The 15,121-nt window shown below is 37.6% G+C and overlaps 1 protein-coding gene across 1 annotated transcript in view; it reads left to right on the forward strand.

Annotated features, from left to right (window-relative positions):
* LOC105805720 (histone H3.1-like) overlaps nucleotides 1-15,121 on the forward strand; it is a 42,489-nt gene that overhangs the window by 7,445 nt on the left and 19,923 nt on the right. The window lies entirely within an intron of this gene.

The following is a 15,121-nucleotide window of genomic DNA, read 5'->3' on the forward strand; positions in this document are numbered from 1 at the left end:
TCCTGGTTAAAAGAGTTTAGAATGTAGGTCAGTTTCTTCTCTGAGTCACCTACACATTTCATCTCATTCTATTTCCCTGTTACTCTTTTTTCTGTGATAAGGGGGGAAATTCTAGATAAAAAGGCAATCTTTTTGAAACACAAGAGAGAAGCGTGGTCTCCCAGTGTTTAGGCTGGCAGGGCCATTTTGTCTCTTTCAGGAATCAATGTGAGATACAAGTTCCAAGTGTTCTACAGACCATCAGATGGCACGATCTTAAAACCCAACACCTTTATTATTTTTCTAGGTATTAGTCAATCTTTTCCCATTAAAAGACAAATGACCTTAGGCCTGTGGGAATAAAAAGCACAAAATTTGGGCCAAATTTATGACCTCAAAAAGCAAAGAACAAAGAGTTAAGGAGCTGAGTCTTCAGACAAAGCCAGTAACTGTCTTCCCTCCAGCTTCGAAAAGGTTGATGGAAATAATGTGGCATTAAGGCAGAAAATGAAGGTCAAGAGAGCCTGAGGGCAGCCATTTTGACTGAAACCAGACCCTAACCACACTGAACAAAGAAGTTGCCAGCCCAGGACCACCCAAAAGATGGATGAATTATTAATACTAAGCTGTATGTCTTACAAACTGTGTTTACCTTTCTGTGACAGCAGTTTGTGATTAACTTTTATGGCCTGGCCCCAAGACAGTGCTGGTCATGCACAGCTATTCCCTAATGGGGTTTTTGAATACATAAAAATGTTACCATTGCTGAATAAGGGGTCCTCCTCTTGATCGGGAAAGGACCCCTACTCTGTATGTGGAATAAGATGTATTGTCTGTTTTTCTCTCTCTCTCTCAATAAACTTTCTGTTGCTAGTTGGCTTGCTCTCTAATTCTTTCCCACATGAAGCCAAGAACCAACTTGTCGAGTTCAGGGGGTCTTTCCTCCCTTCATTGGGACAACTTCTACATCAGAAACACTTTGCAGAAATCCATTTTTTTACTAGATCAACCATTATTCAATCTGAAATTACTACTGTTATTGTTGCAGTGAAGAAATGGACTAATATTGGGTTCATATAGGTAGAATTATTATTTTCCGAAATATACCTTGCACCTGTTCTCCATGACTGTAAAGTCAACATTGGTCCACCATCCAAGTCCTGTCTGTCCTTTAGAGCCAATCCCAAGTCTTACTTCCTCAGAAACCTTTCCTGATTATTCCAGCTTAAATTGTTTTCCTTTCTTGAAGCTTCTCCTGTGTTTTCTCCTTCCTGTTTGAACTTTTACTATACACATACACCTTGCCTGTGTGTAAGCTGGGAACCTCCCTGTCTTTCCTATATCTTTGCAATTTTGGCTCCTTTAAACCCAAGAATCTCAGATACGTAATTTGTTTCTAGATGGTCTTCTATTAGTATTTAATATTTTTGTTTTGTAATACATTTTTAACTGACATTACTGGTCTCCTCTTTTGCGGTTCACCTATGGGACCTACACTAGTACCCAGTTTGAAATTAGGAGGCCAACTCCTAAAACACATGACCACTTCAAGAAGTCAAGATTTTGGCTCCTCTGAAACTCAATGTCTATATTTGTAAATTGGAGAAAAAAGCAATTCACAATTATATGACTGTCATGATGATTAGTGAGGATACTTCGTGAATTGGGATTGTTATATACATATAATTTTTATACATTAAAGAGAAATTTTATGTATTATTTGGCATTTGAAAGGCTTAGGACACGTTCACCTACTAATCAAACTGAACCACACAGTTCAGCCCATATAGTGTTGACTAGAGTTGTTTTCCAGTTCATTTATTCTTTCAGTAGATACTTGATGAACACATGCTATGTGCCAGAAACTCTTCCAGGTACCAGAAATATTACAGTGAACTAAACAGACAAAAAGTCAAGCATTCACAGAATTTATTTTAGGATAAAAAACAAAAAAATACATTAAAAGAGAGTGTCAAATAATATTAAGTGTTTGGGAGATTTAAAAAAGTGGAAAAGAAAGAAAGGCTTTGTATTTTTCATTTTGAATAACATAATCACAGAATGTTCATCAAGAAGGTGAAATTTAAACAAAGACAAGATGAAGGAGTAGACCTTTGGGGAAGATTGTTGTAGAAAGAATAAAGAATGAACAAGTAAAGAGACCCTGAGGTATTTGGGGTGGGAGCAGTGGGAGGGAAAAATACCTGGTATTAGTCAAGGAAAAGCAAGGCAGTCAATGTGGTTGAAACTGAGGAAGGAGAGAATTAGCTGGAGGAGGGGTAATAGAGATAGAGAGAGGGCTTCCAGAATGTGTGGGACTTTATATGACATTACAATGGCTTTGGATAATGTTGCCCAATATTTCGAATTCTTAGTATCATAGCTGTAGAAAGCTGTGGGTTTTTATGTCATCAGCTGTACTTATCTCAACCCCAATCCTGATTTTATGGGGACAATATACAAGGCATTCCATGTATACGTGTCATTTTACTTCTTTGCTTAAACCTCACAGAAAGAATAGAGAAAAGGAGAATTTCCAGCCTCAGTCAGGACAACAGGAATCCCAGGGAAGTTCTAGCAGCTAGACACTTACCTACAGATATGGGAAATCCAGGACTTTCACTCTCAACAGTTGCTTTCTGTTTCAGAATAGTCCCATTCTCCACAACCTCTAAACTAAGCAAATGCCCATGAGAAAATCACCTTTTATGAATCTGCTTCAAGTTAAGGGCATCAGGGACCCCACAAACATTAAAGCCATACCCAATCATCTGACAAAGGTGTCCACTCCTGAATTTTAAGTTTCCTGATACTTCTTTAGATTCAAGTCTTATTTCCACCCTTGTCTGAAGCCAAGAGAGAAAAATCTCTCATATTTTCTCTTGTTAGAACATTATCCATATAATTAGGTAATTAGCCAAATATCCCTTTTAACTATATATATCTGTTTTATATTCGCAATTTCTCATTCCTCTTCCATCCTAATCGTGCATCAAAATCACTGGTAAAACTTTAGTGGGGAAAAGGATCATTGCCTAGCTCCCATGCCAAAAATTCTGATTTAATTAATCAGGGGAGGAGCCTGAGCATGTGATATATCTGAAACTTCTCAGGTGACACTATGGTTGTGAGGGTTGAGAGACACATTTTCTGTGCCCACTATGGGAAGCAGCCTTCAAGGTGGTATTAAGTGACTCTTGCCTTCTGCTGTTTACATCTTTGAGTAGCTATTCCTACATTGTACCAGGGTTGGTCAACAGAATACAGCAGAAGTGAGGGTATGTCACTTCCAAGATTAGATAAAGGAATTCCATCTGGATCACTCCCACTCTCTCTTGGATCACTCGCTCCAGAGGAAGGAAGCCAGCTCTTGTCAGGAGTAGCCCTCTGGAGATACTCTCGTGGTGAGAAACTGAGGCCTCTAGTCAGCAGTCATATGAGTAAGCCTCTTCTTGGATCATGGAAGCTCCAGTCCCAGCTGAGTCTTCAGATGACCACAGTCCTTGACTGAGACCTCCTGAGAGACCCCAAATCAAAACTGCCTTGCTGAGCTCCTCCCACAATCCTGACCCTCAGAAACTCTGAGAGGTAATAAATGTTTGCTGTAATATGCTGCTAAATTTGGGGGTGATTCATTATACATCAATTGGTAATATACCAACTAAAATCTTAGCAACACTTTCTTTCAAGGTTGAACCCCTTCCAAGAAACTTTGTCAGATTGCCACATTATAGAATATTTACCCCTTCCAAATTCCTATAGCAGTTACAGTTAATAATAAATACAGTATAATTTATATATTTACTGAACATAGATATATAATTTATAAAGATAAGATAAAATCCAGTAGTCTGTCAGTATACATGGGCCCCCCTTTATACCAAATCCCAGGTCTATGATAAAATGGCGTGGTATTTGCATATAACCGATACAGACCCTCCTGTATACTTTAAATTATCACTATATTACTTTTAATGCCTAATACAATGTATATGCTAGGTAAATAGTTGTTATATTATACTGTTTTTATTGTATTTTTTTATTGTTGTGTTGTTATCTTTGATTTTTTTCCAAATATTTTCAATCCACAGATAGTTGTATAGAGACCAAAGGGAAAGTACTCCTTCACCCTCTGAAGGTTTGCTATAAAATCAACTCACGAAAGACAAATTAATTGGAGAAAAGGCATACAAATTTATTTAACATGTATACATGGGAGAATGAGTATACATTCATCTGTGTATACACTCACAGAACGAAGACCCAAAGATACAGGGGAAATTGTCTGTTTTAACGCATAGGTTCAACAGAGTACAGATAGCCATATAGGAATATGACTGGACAAAAAGGGTATGATCTAATGCTCATAGAGTGAGTGGGGAAACCCAGCAAGGCTTTTCTGTCTAGGTTCTTCTTGGCCTCTCTGAGCATGCATTCCTTCCTTCTGCATATGAGGCAGGACACTTTCTGGAAGGGGGGAATCTTACAACCTATGGTCAAACAAAGTAGGTCAGAGAATTCCTTTATGGCCAGTTTTTACACAGAAAGGCAGAGAGAACGTTAGAGTAATATTTTTAGGTTTTATGGCTGGCTTTGGAGGAAAAGAGTTCTAGTCTCTATGACCTGTCTTGGGGAAGAGAAAATTTAGTTTCTTTCACTAGCCTCAGGAGAGAATGGGATTGAGAGACAGGAGGTCAGGAGAAGTTCAAAGAGAAAAACTTTTGCTTCTGAGACCTTCATTTTGGGGTATTGTTGTCTGAGCTCCAACATTCCCCAATCTAAAACATCCCCAAGAAGTTTCACAGTCTAAAAATTGAGTTGGCTATTAGTATTATAAGCCACTGAACCAGTCTTCAGTCCCAAGAATAGGCAAAACTGCCTAAATAGTTTCAGGTGTTGCAGATGGGTTTCCATCAAAGTCAGGCCTCTACATGTTTGAGCAATCAAATATTTAATAAGAGGCATTTTTATGGAAACAAAAGAAAAACAAATGTTAATAGTTAGAACAAACTATAAACTCAGTTTTTGAGTCCAGAGGGCAGCCAATCAAGATTTTTAAATGTTGAGCTCAAAGCATCTTTAGATGAAATGAGAGAAGATAGTGTCAATCTTAAAGATTTTTCTTAGATTGTAGTTCAAATCAGGTAGGTGTTCAAGTGAACTTTCTGAGTAGTCCATATATAGGAGGCATGGTCTGTTCATACACAATATTAAGTTGCTGTAATGATTTTTTTTTCAAAGTTTATATCAAGTTGTCTAGCTTTAGCTTGCAGAGCTTCAGAAAAAGAATTTTTGATTTCAGTGATTCCAAGTTAGAAAAATGAAAACAAAAAAAGTGGAAACATTAGCTTAGAGCTTGTAGCCAGAAAAGAATTCAAGATGCATTCCAAATTGTAGGCAAATAATAAAAATTCAAAAACAATGGACAAGGCTAGAATCCAATAACAATGTATTGTCTTTTTGTTTTTTGTTTTTTAAAATATAATTTCTCTCTCTCCAGTCCCCCATTTCTACCAAAGGCAAATCATAGTAGGACCAATTTATTTGCAAAATAATTTTAGTCTTATCATACTTGGCCTGATTATTGGCATTAAGTGCAACAAAAATAGTGATTGGACATGCAGCCTCTTTTTAAAGTTGGCTTTGCTGGAACTTTTTTTGAGGAATCTGAGACTAGATTTTTAAAAGCCTCAAGGCTATTCAAGCCAAGAATTTACCATCGGACTATCTGCAATACCTGTATGAATTGGGTGAATTCCTCTTTTCTCAAGGTCCCAAAATAACCTGAACTTCTTGGGCCTGTAAAAAAGTAACATTCTTTACTCACCACAGGTCAGGAACCTTGTAAAGGAACTACAGAGACAAAGTACCAGACCAGTCTTTCCAAGGGGCTTTTGATCAGCTCTGTAAAGTCAGCCTCAATTCCTCAAAGCAGTCTGGTGGAAACTGAAAATATGCCATTCCAGCCAAAGCCTCGGTAAAATAACCAATGTCTGTCTCCAATTGTGTCCTGTTTAAAAACAAACAAATAAACAAACAACAACAAAAAACCCAGATAACCATATTGCCATAAATTAAGAATATTCACAAATAGTTTCCAAATTATGGAGAAATCAGGTAGAGGGAATCAATATTTCAAAAGCATATTTTATCCAATTTGTTGTAAGCTCAAAAGAAAAAAAAAGGGTTTTCTCCCCCCTCTGGAAAACAAAACATAAAAAGAATCAGCAATGTTTCAAACAAAAAGTCTCTCCCCCTCCCAATTATTTTAGTCTTCTATTAGTTTAGTCTTACATAATTTACTTCTGTTCTACCTGATGTTTGGTTAGCAATCCTTAAGATTGTATTAGCTTTTCAAATTCAAGTCCTGGAAATTTTTATCCTAGTCCAATGGTATGCTATCCAAAGTTATCAGAAACCTATATTCTAGAGTACTTGTCAGAGTCCTTTACATGGATTTTCTTAAAGAAGCAGCAAATTTTGAACTGTAGCTGATTATAGACGACTTTTGAGATGAACCAAAGCAAAACAATGATTGTGTAGGACAACAGTCTTAAAATAGCCATGGTTGAGGTCAGAGAAAAACTTTTGCTTCCAAGGCTGCTCCTGAGACCTTCATTTTGAGGTATTGTTTTCTGAGCCGCAATAGTTGAATCCACCAATGTGGAACCCACAGATACAGTGGGCTAACTATATAGCCATAGTAGGTTTTACCATCATTCAGTGTTTTATGACATCGGTAATATTACTTTTTTCAGTATTGTTCAAACTTGTCATTTAAGTGCCACTTTCACAATTTTTTTTTCTTTTTACTGTATCTGGGTACAATTTATATTATTATTTACTTAATATTTTTCTTTAAACATATTTTTAGAAAATGCAATCAATTTATTTTAAAGGACAACTTTGTATCACTACCCTAGTAGAAAATTTCTACCTCTGATCATAAACAGAAGATAACTATAAAATAATATAAAATAAAACAATATTATTCAACTGAAGTTACATGCTGTTTGCTGCCCACTACTTTGAGCCTGAGACTTGTTCCTTGATACAAATTAAAAAAAAAAACGAAAGAGAGAAATGAACAAGTGTTAGTGAGGCCTTAAAGATCTGCCAGCATCAAATTGACACTTTATACTTACTTAATCAGAAAGATTTAGAGAATACAAAAGAGGGCACTCTGGCTCAGGGCCTGTAATCCTCACACTCTGGGAGGCCAAGGCGGAGGATGGCTTGAGCTCAGGAGCTCCAGACCTGCTCTATACAAGAGCGAAACCTGGTCTCTACTAAAAATAGAAAAGAATTGATGAGCCTGGTGGTGTGTGCCTGTAGTCTCAGCTACCTGGGAGTCAGGAAGATTGCTTGAGCTCAGGAGTTAGAGGTTTCTGTGAGCTAGGCTGACGCCACTCTAGCCAGGATGACAGAGCTGAGACTCTGTCTCAAAATAAATAAATAAATAAATAAATAAATAAATAAATAAATAAATAAATAAATAAATAAATAAAAGAAAAGGGAATGATATTCTCATTCTTTGTGTCAACATTTTAAAAAACAAAGTTCATAAACTATTTACAATAATTTTCCATGCCCCCGATGGTACTTGATACAGATCTGGAAAAATGCTGGTTTAATTAATGCATTATTTAATTGAGCCAATATTATATGCCTAACTCAGGAAATATAAAAAATATAGGACCTGGAGAAGCTCACATTGTGGTTGAACATTTACAAAACTATATTTGTTTTTATTTCTCAAACTTATTTTGTTAAAAGAAAAAATAAACTATGCAATGTCTCTTTCATAGTAACTTTCGTAGATGCACCTCATCCAGGTTCTAAGAACATGTTTGGAAACAGTGCAGATCATTTCATAAAGTCTTTCTAAGAAAACTGAGACCTTATTATCTCTATTTTGCTCATTAGAAATCACAGGTATCTACGTTAACCAGCTAGCAAGTATGCTGTAATATGTCAATCTCCAAAGGGTTTCTAGGGCATGTGTTCCTTTTCCCCATTGAGGCGGCTTGGGTAGGTTCTTAACATGGAGTATCAAAATGGTCTGCTTCCGTGGCCCATCCAGTTTTTCTATTTTCAGTATTTTATTCTCATTGATGTATGTCTCTTGCTTTTCTCTCTGCACATCTGAAACTTCTTGACTTAGTTTGCTGTAATATTCTGTTATTTGAGGGACAACTGAAAAACAGGAATAAGGGCAGGAGTGACTCCATGACAGGCTGAACTTCCTGGAGTATGCCTAAGTTTCGGTTTCCCCGAAATGACGCTGACCACAACCGGCGCCGGCGTGAAAATCCTGAGGCTTGGAGCCACTTTTAAAGGAAGCAATTAGGAGCCAACATGATCAGCCACTTTTAAAAGAACCAATGAACTAAGGAGGGGAGGAGGGAAGGTGTGCCCAGCTTGTCGTGTGAAACCTGCATGTCATGTGCAGAAAAGTATAAAAGCCTAACTTTTACCCCACGGCGGGGTCCTGGTTCATAGGGAGGCCACAGCGTTGGTGCTCTGGGACTTGGACCCTAGGTCGAGCTAGCCAATAAACTCCTTTGCCATTTGCAGCCTCGGTGACTCTGCCTCTCTGTTCCTGGGGCAGAGGGGAACCGGCTCTAACACAACCAAGTCACAGTTTATACTATGGCTCTGCACCTAAGGATCTGCCCTCAAGGAATAAACTATATGGCACTTATATCTTACTTTTGGCATATTGGGAAAAAAATAAGGTTTTTTAAAGTATTATTTTTATTATCATAGTAATAAAAATATTTCTTTTTATTAGTACTATTTTCTAGAGACTGTGCATTATCTAATTTATTTTTTTCAGTTCTGGTGGAAGTAAGTGCTAGTGGTATCTTTGATCTACAGATAAGGAGACAGAATTTGGCATGTAACATTATATTAATGTATTGCATGCTATATTAGTTTGCTAGGGCTGCTGTAACAAGATACCACAGACTGGGTGGCTTAAACAACAGAAATTTATTTTCTGACAGTTCTGGAGGCTGGAAGTCTAATATCAAAATGTCAGCAGGGCTGGTTTCTTCTGAGGCCTTATTCCTCAGCTTGTGTAGATGGCTGTCTTCTCCCTGTGTCACTACATCATCTTTTGTATGTATCTGTGTCCAAATTTCTTCTCCTTAAAAGGAAACCAGTCATACTGGAGTAGGGTACACCCTAGTGACCTCATTTTAATTACCTCTTTAAAGACCCTATCACCAAATATGGTTATATTCTGAGGTACTAGAGGTTAGGGCTTCAACATGTGGATTTTGGGGGGAGGTGGATGGGAAGGGGGACACAATTTAGCTCTTAGTAGCTGCCTTCTGTTATGGAGAACAGCCCACAGTCAGAGGTGGATGACTCCCTTCTCTGGACTAGGCCTAATTTTGGTTCTATCACAATAAGCAATGAGGCCTACAAAAGGAAACTAAGAATGAGGTTAGTGTTTAAACTGCTACATTAAAAAAAAATTTGTTGCAGATAATTAAACAACATTTATGTCTCCTCCACAACAAGACTTTTCAATAATAACTCCATACCTCATATGGGGCAGTTTCAGTGAACAAGTTTCTCTCTGCTCTTTGGCAGCACTGTTAATATTTAGCTACAAGTTGGCACATATTTTAGACAAATAACATACAGGGTGTTTGCAAGCATTATGTGATATATACTTTGCAATTTTTGAATATTCTCCTTTGGAAAAGTTACGTACAGATATGGACTCTATGGGCTGTTCTCCATAAAGGAAGGCAGCTATAGGCTAAATTGTGTCCCTCACCCCCCCACACACACACACCAAAATTCACATGTTGAAGTCCTAACTTTTACATACAATATCTGTACGTACGTATTAATGCATCTCAGTTTCAGTACAATATTCAACAGGCACTTGTTTCTCATAGGAAACACAGTTATTAATTATATGAGGATGATATGGTGGAATTGTATGATCTCCCCCCTCACTCCAAAGAGAATTTGTCCAGTGTTCTCTAAGAAAAAATTTGCATTTGATTTTTTCCTATCATTTAGGAATAAAAGGGAAAAAAAACATCTTTTTAGGTATAGAATGACATCTTATTTGCACTCTCAAAACAAAACAAATACAATGCCCATTTGTTTTGAAACAATTTGGTTTAAGGTAACAAAAGACCATAGAATTTATTCTTTTTTTCTTTTTCCTTTGGTTATTTTTATTTATTTATTTATTTTGAGACAGAGTCTCACTCTTGCCTAGCCTAGATGCATTGGGGTCATCATGGCTACTGCAACCTCAAACTCCTGGGCTCAAGCAATCTTTCTTGCCTCAACCTCCTGAGTAGCTGGGACTACAGGTGTGCACTACCACACTAATTTTTTTAATTTTTTGTCAGAGATGGGGGTCTCACTTTTACTCAGGCTGGTCTTAAATTCCTGGCCTCAAGCAATCCTCCCACCTCAGGCTTCCAAAGTGCTAGGATTACAGGCATGAGCCACTGCACCTGGACGAATCTATCCTTTTTTTAGTGAAGGTCACTACCACAAGGTTCATAAACTGACTCTCACTGATCCTCCAGGTGACCTACTTAAACAAAGTACTTCCTTTCTCTGTCCATCAGTTTTCTTATCCATAAAATAGGTATGGAAAGATAGCAGCCTCGAAAAGCTGCTATCATTGTAAGTCATCACCTTTCTACATAAAATGGACTGAGACTGAGGACAGGGACACTGGAAAAGCAGGGCATGGTACAGAGTAGAGGCACCTCATGCTCAATTTGAGAAGCTAAACTTTTATCTAGCAATAAATGGTGTATATTATTCTATATTTCTTAATTTCATCAAATTACAACTGAAAAATTAAAGTCATGATTTGTGCCTTGTAGAAGTCTATGCTCCGTGCTATGGCCACCAGCAAAGTATAATATCAAGACAAAAGGAAGCAACAGCTGCATTAAAAGACATTGCACAGGTTGATACAGCTCAAAGAGATAAGCATCCCACCTTGGAAAGTTAGAATGGTGTTCAAGGATTTCCCCCATCAAATTTTTGGATCTAGCAAAAATAGATTGGAGGATTATCAGAGGACAGAAGTGGTGAAGCCATTGTAGATGTCATTCTTATTTCTCTGAAGGCTTGAGAAGGTTAATCTTAGTGTGAGAAGTGGTGGATATAGATAGCTCTGAACAACAAGGTAGAAATGAAAGTTCAGGGAAGAAAAATGTGATTGAACAGATAACAGGTTTGACAAAAATGTCCTAGATGATGAGGTGAAGATATTCATATGGTTGAGTGCTAAGCTCTTTGGTGTGGACCCTGCAAAAATGTAGAGTCAGAATGAGATGCCTAGATTTCAAGATATTTGACTCAAACATGACATACACTATCTTAGGTACATACTATTTCCTTTACCAATAAGGTAGTACAATTAATCTCTGTGTATTTATATTTTAAACTTCACAAACACTTGAACTATACAAGTCATTGATTTCTATAAATTTTAAAAAATGATTTCTTGCCCCAACAATATAGTGTTTAGTCTCTTCCTCTAGTTCTATGACTATTTATTTATATGCAATTTACCACCTTACTTCTTTGGTCATGCACAAGTGATCCACCATGGCAACTAATTTGCTAACTTAAGCAGCATTAGTGAAAGTTTAAATTATTATAATTGAAGTGGAAAATTGGAAAATTCCACTAAAGTGGAAAATTCCACTACCGGGCTTTGTCTTTTGCCTTCCTTACCTGCGGCCCCTCCTCCCCTGTGACCTTTTCCCTCATAAATCACCTGTAGCAATTAGTGTACCAGGTCGTAAAATAACTTAGGACTCTGCCTCACTAAAGTTAACCTGTTGTAATGGTGCCCCTTCCGCTTAAGTAGAGTGTATAAAAGACTGCAATGCTCTTTATCTGGTGCTCAGAATTTGGAGGGAAAAATCCCCATCTGAGCCCGCTGGCATATAAACCTGTTTTTCCCAATATTTCTGTGTGCGTGTCGGTCTATTCCTGGTCATCTCTGCCGTAACATAATCACTGGGGAATCCATCCCTGGACCAAAGAGTATGACTGCACTGACCTATGTCAATTTTATACATCTGCATTTTTAAATACTTTAAGGATTGGAAGTCCTAGCGTAATTTAGATATTGACATTTAAAAAACATTTTAACAAATATCAATACTATACTGTTGATTCTATTTCCAATAATGGTAGACTAGACAACTCAGATCAACCCTGATGCTTGAAACAACTAGAAAACAATCTGATTGGGACTGTAGGAGAGGAAAGGCTTTCCCTCTGCCCTCTGAGGATTCAATAACATAGTCTATGAAATAAACTGACAGCAGGCAGATTAATAGGAGAAAATGTATACAAATTTATTATGTGCACAGGGGCATCACATGAAGGAAAAGTGAATACCCAAAAACCGAGTGAGATCTAGAAGCTCATATACCCTTTTCTTAGTGGAGAGGACAGAGAGTATGTAGGCAACTTATGGGAGAGTAAATAATCTTGGGGAAAGATGAATGGGCCCTCCAAAGAATAGATGGTAGTCTGTGACAACGTCTGTCTGGGCATAGAGTTGACCTCTGGTCTCCTCTCTTGTGATACAGTTAATCTTCCCTGGTTGGATGAGAGTCATGATAAATGAGTTCCTTTTGGAGGATCTGTCTTTAGTCAGATAAGGGAAGTTCAGGGAAAGTCCCTGCCGACATTTTCTGTTCCTCAAGTACCCTCAATGTGACATCCAAAATGGCATATTTTGAGGTGGCACTTCCCTACCTCCTTCAATTCTTACAAAAGTGTCAGGCAAGTAGGTATCAGGACAAGGCTACTCAGAAGGCTGAGGTGGGAGGATCCCTTGAGGTCAGGAGTTCAAGACCAGGCTGAGCAACCTAGTAAGACCCTGTCTCAAAAGACAAACAAACAAACAAAAACCGAAGGAAGAAATACAGAGTCAAGAGTCAGAAAAAGAAGAAAACCCAGAGTATTTTTCAGGTGGGAAATAAGAGAAAAATTTCCACATACTATTATGGAATGATCTTCAGGATATGTATATTTAAGGGGCAATAAGCAAGATAGAGAAAACTGTGTGTAGCATGTTGCTATTTATCTAATAGAGGGATGTTAAGAATACACATATATATATGTACTTATATTAACAAACAAACAATAGAAGGATAAATAATAACATTAGAAATTATTACCTCTAAGGTGAGAGAGGCTACAGGATGAAGAGAGACTTCTTTGAATATATTTTGATGTAACTTTGGGACAATGTAAAAATATTTTATGTAGTGATAAAAGCAAATATTATAATAAAAAGCTAAATCTCTAAACATCAACAGCAAAATTAAGTACATGAATCTGTGAATCCAGATTGTAACGTAAGCACACAGGAAGGAATACTCCAAATACTTTGAGAAACAGTAATATGAACATGCCTAGTAGGATATACCATAAGGCAGTAGTTCTCAGACTTTCTGGTCTCATGACCCATTTACACTGTTAAAAAGTTATAAGGATCTGAAGAGTTTGCGTTTATGTAGGTTATAACTATTGGCATTTACCATATTAGGTATTAAAATGAAAAAAAATTGTTTTGTTAATTCATTTAAAAATAACAATAGTAAACCCATTATGTTAGCATACATATTTTATAAAAAACCGCTTATATTTTTAAATGAAAAATTAGTAAGAGTGACATCGTTTTGCAATTTTGCAACTCTCTTTAATGCCTTGTTTAATAATGAAGTGGAAAATTGGAGAATTCCACTAGAGTGGAATTCTTAGAAAATTCCACTATGTTGTAGTGTGGAGGGCGCGAACAGACCACAGGAGAATTCAATGAAGCCAAATTGAGAGTCTTTATTAGCTGGCCAGTGACCACCTCCACCCGCATAAAAGCAGTACGAGAGAATGGCACCATCTCAAGTTTCTATGAGGGTTTTATACTAGTTTTGAGGGAGGCTACGTGACATAGGGCAGGTGTTCAGGGAACCAAAGCGGGGAGTAGAGTCTGGGTTGCGAGATACAAGGTCACAGGACATAGTTGCCCTCACAGATCTCTGGCACCCGAAGGCAGATTACAATCCTCAAAGCAAGCTGCAAGCAGGGTTACAGAAGCAGATGGCAGTCATCAGACAAAAGACTATTCTTTCAGTCTAGGCAGTCTAGCAACACTTCAACTATGTAGCCATAATTTAGCCAGCCCCTGGCACACTGTTTATTTCATTTATTAATCCCTTATTGTAAAGCTCTCAGCTCACCACATTCCCCACTGGTTTTTACCGAGGGATCAAATCCTTAATGTCCCATTATACTTCATTTTCACAAATGTGGTGATAATGGGTGCGTAGCACCATTAGCTTCACACTCTGTATATGTTTCTGTATATAGGTTATTAAACAATTAAGTATGCATGGTCGGATGAAAAGCATTAATAGAACTAAAAGTAATGGACTAGCTATAGCCGACAGAAGGGTGGTGAGCCACGGAGACCAAGTAAACAAATTTTTATACCAATTATTTCCAGTGTTTAATTGTTCTTCTCTTTTTCTTATTCTGTTCCTCACTTGGGAAAGGCTATTTTGAATAACTCCGGAATGATTGGCATAAAAACAGCAAGTCTCTCCTAGGGCCACACATAAGCCACCTTGTTTTAGAAATAATAAATCTAATCCCCTTCTGTTCTGTAATACCACTTCAGCCAATGAATCCACTGATTGTTCCAAGTAATTAATAGATTTTTCCAAGTCACTTAAGTCTAGGTCCACTTGGTGGCTTAATATTTTAAAATTCTGATTCTCGGTGATTAAGGCTGTAGTACCCACAGCAGCAGAGCCTGCTATATCTAGTCCTACTAGTAGGGGTACTAAAATCGGGATGGCTCTTCTCATCTGCCAGGTAGTGGAGGCTTGTAGATGCTCTCTCCCTCCTTCACCTGAATAAAAATAAACCTGGGGAACAATATGAGATAGGATACATAAATCTTGTTTCTGTATAATTATAGAGGGCCTTACACAAGGTGTAATGCCAGTGGTACACGCAAACCACGTGCCATTCAGAGCCACCAAAAGTGTGTCCGATTCAAAATCTGTAAAATTATTTAACTGAATAGTAATATTGCAGGAGTCTGCATATGGGGACT

The sequence above is a fragment of the Propithecus coquereli genome, unplaced genomic scaffold, assembly GCF_000956105.1.
Source record: "Propithecus coquereli isolate 6110/MARCELLA unplaced genomic scaffold, Pcoq_1.0 Scaffold131, whole genome shotgun sequence".
Lineage (NCBI taxonomy): Eukaryota > Metazoa > Chordata > Mammalia > Primates > Indriidae > Propithecus > Propithecus coquereli.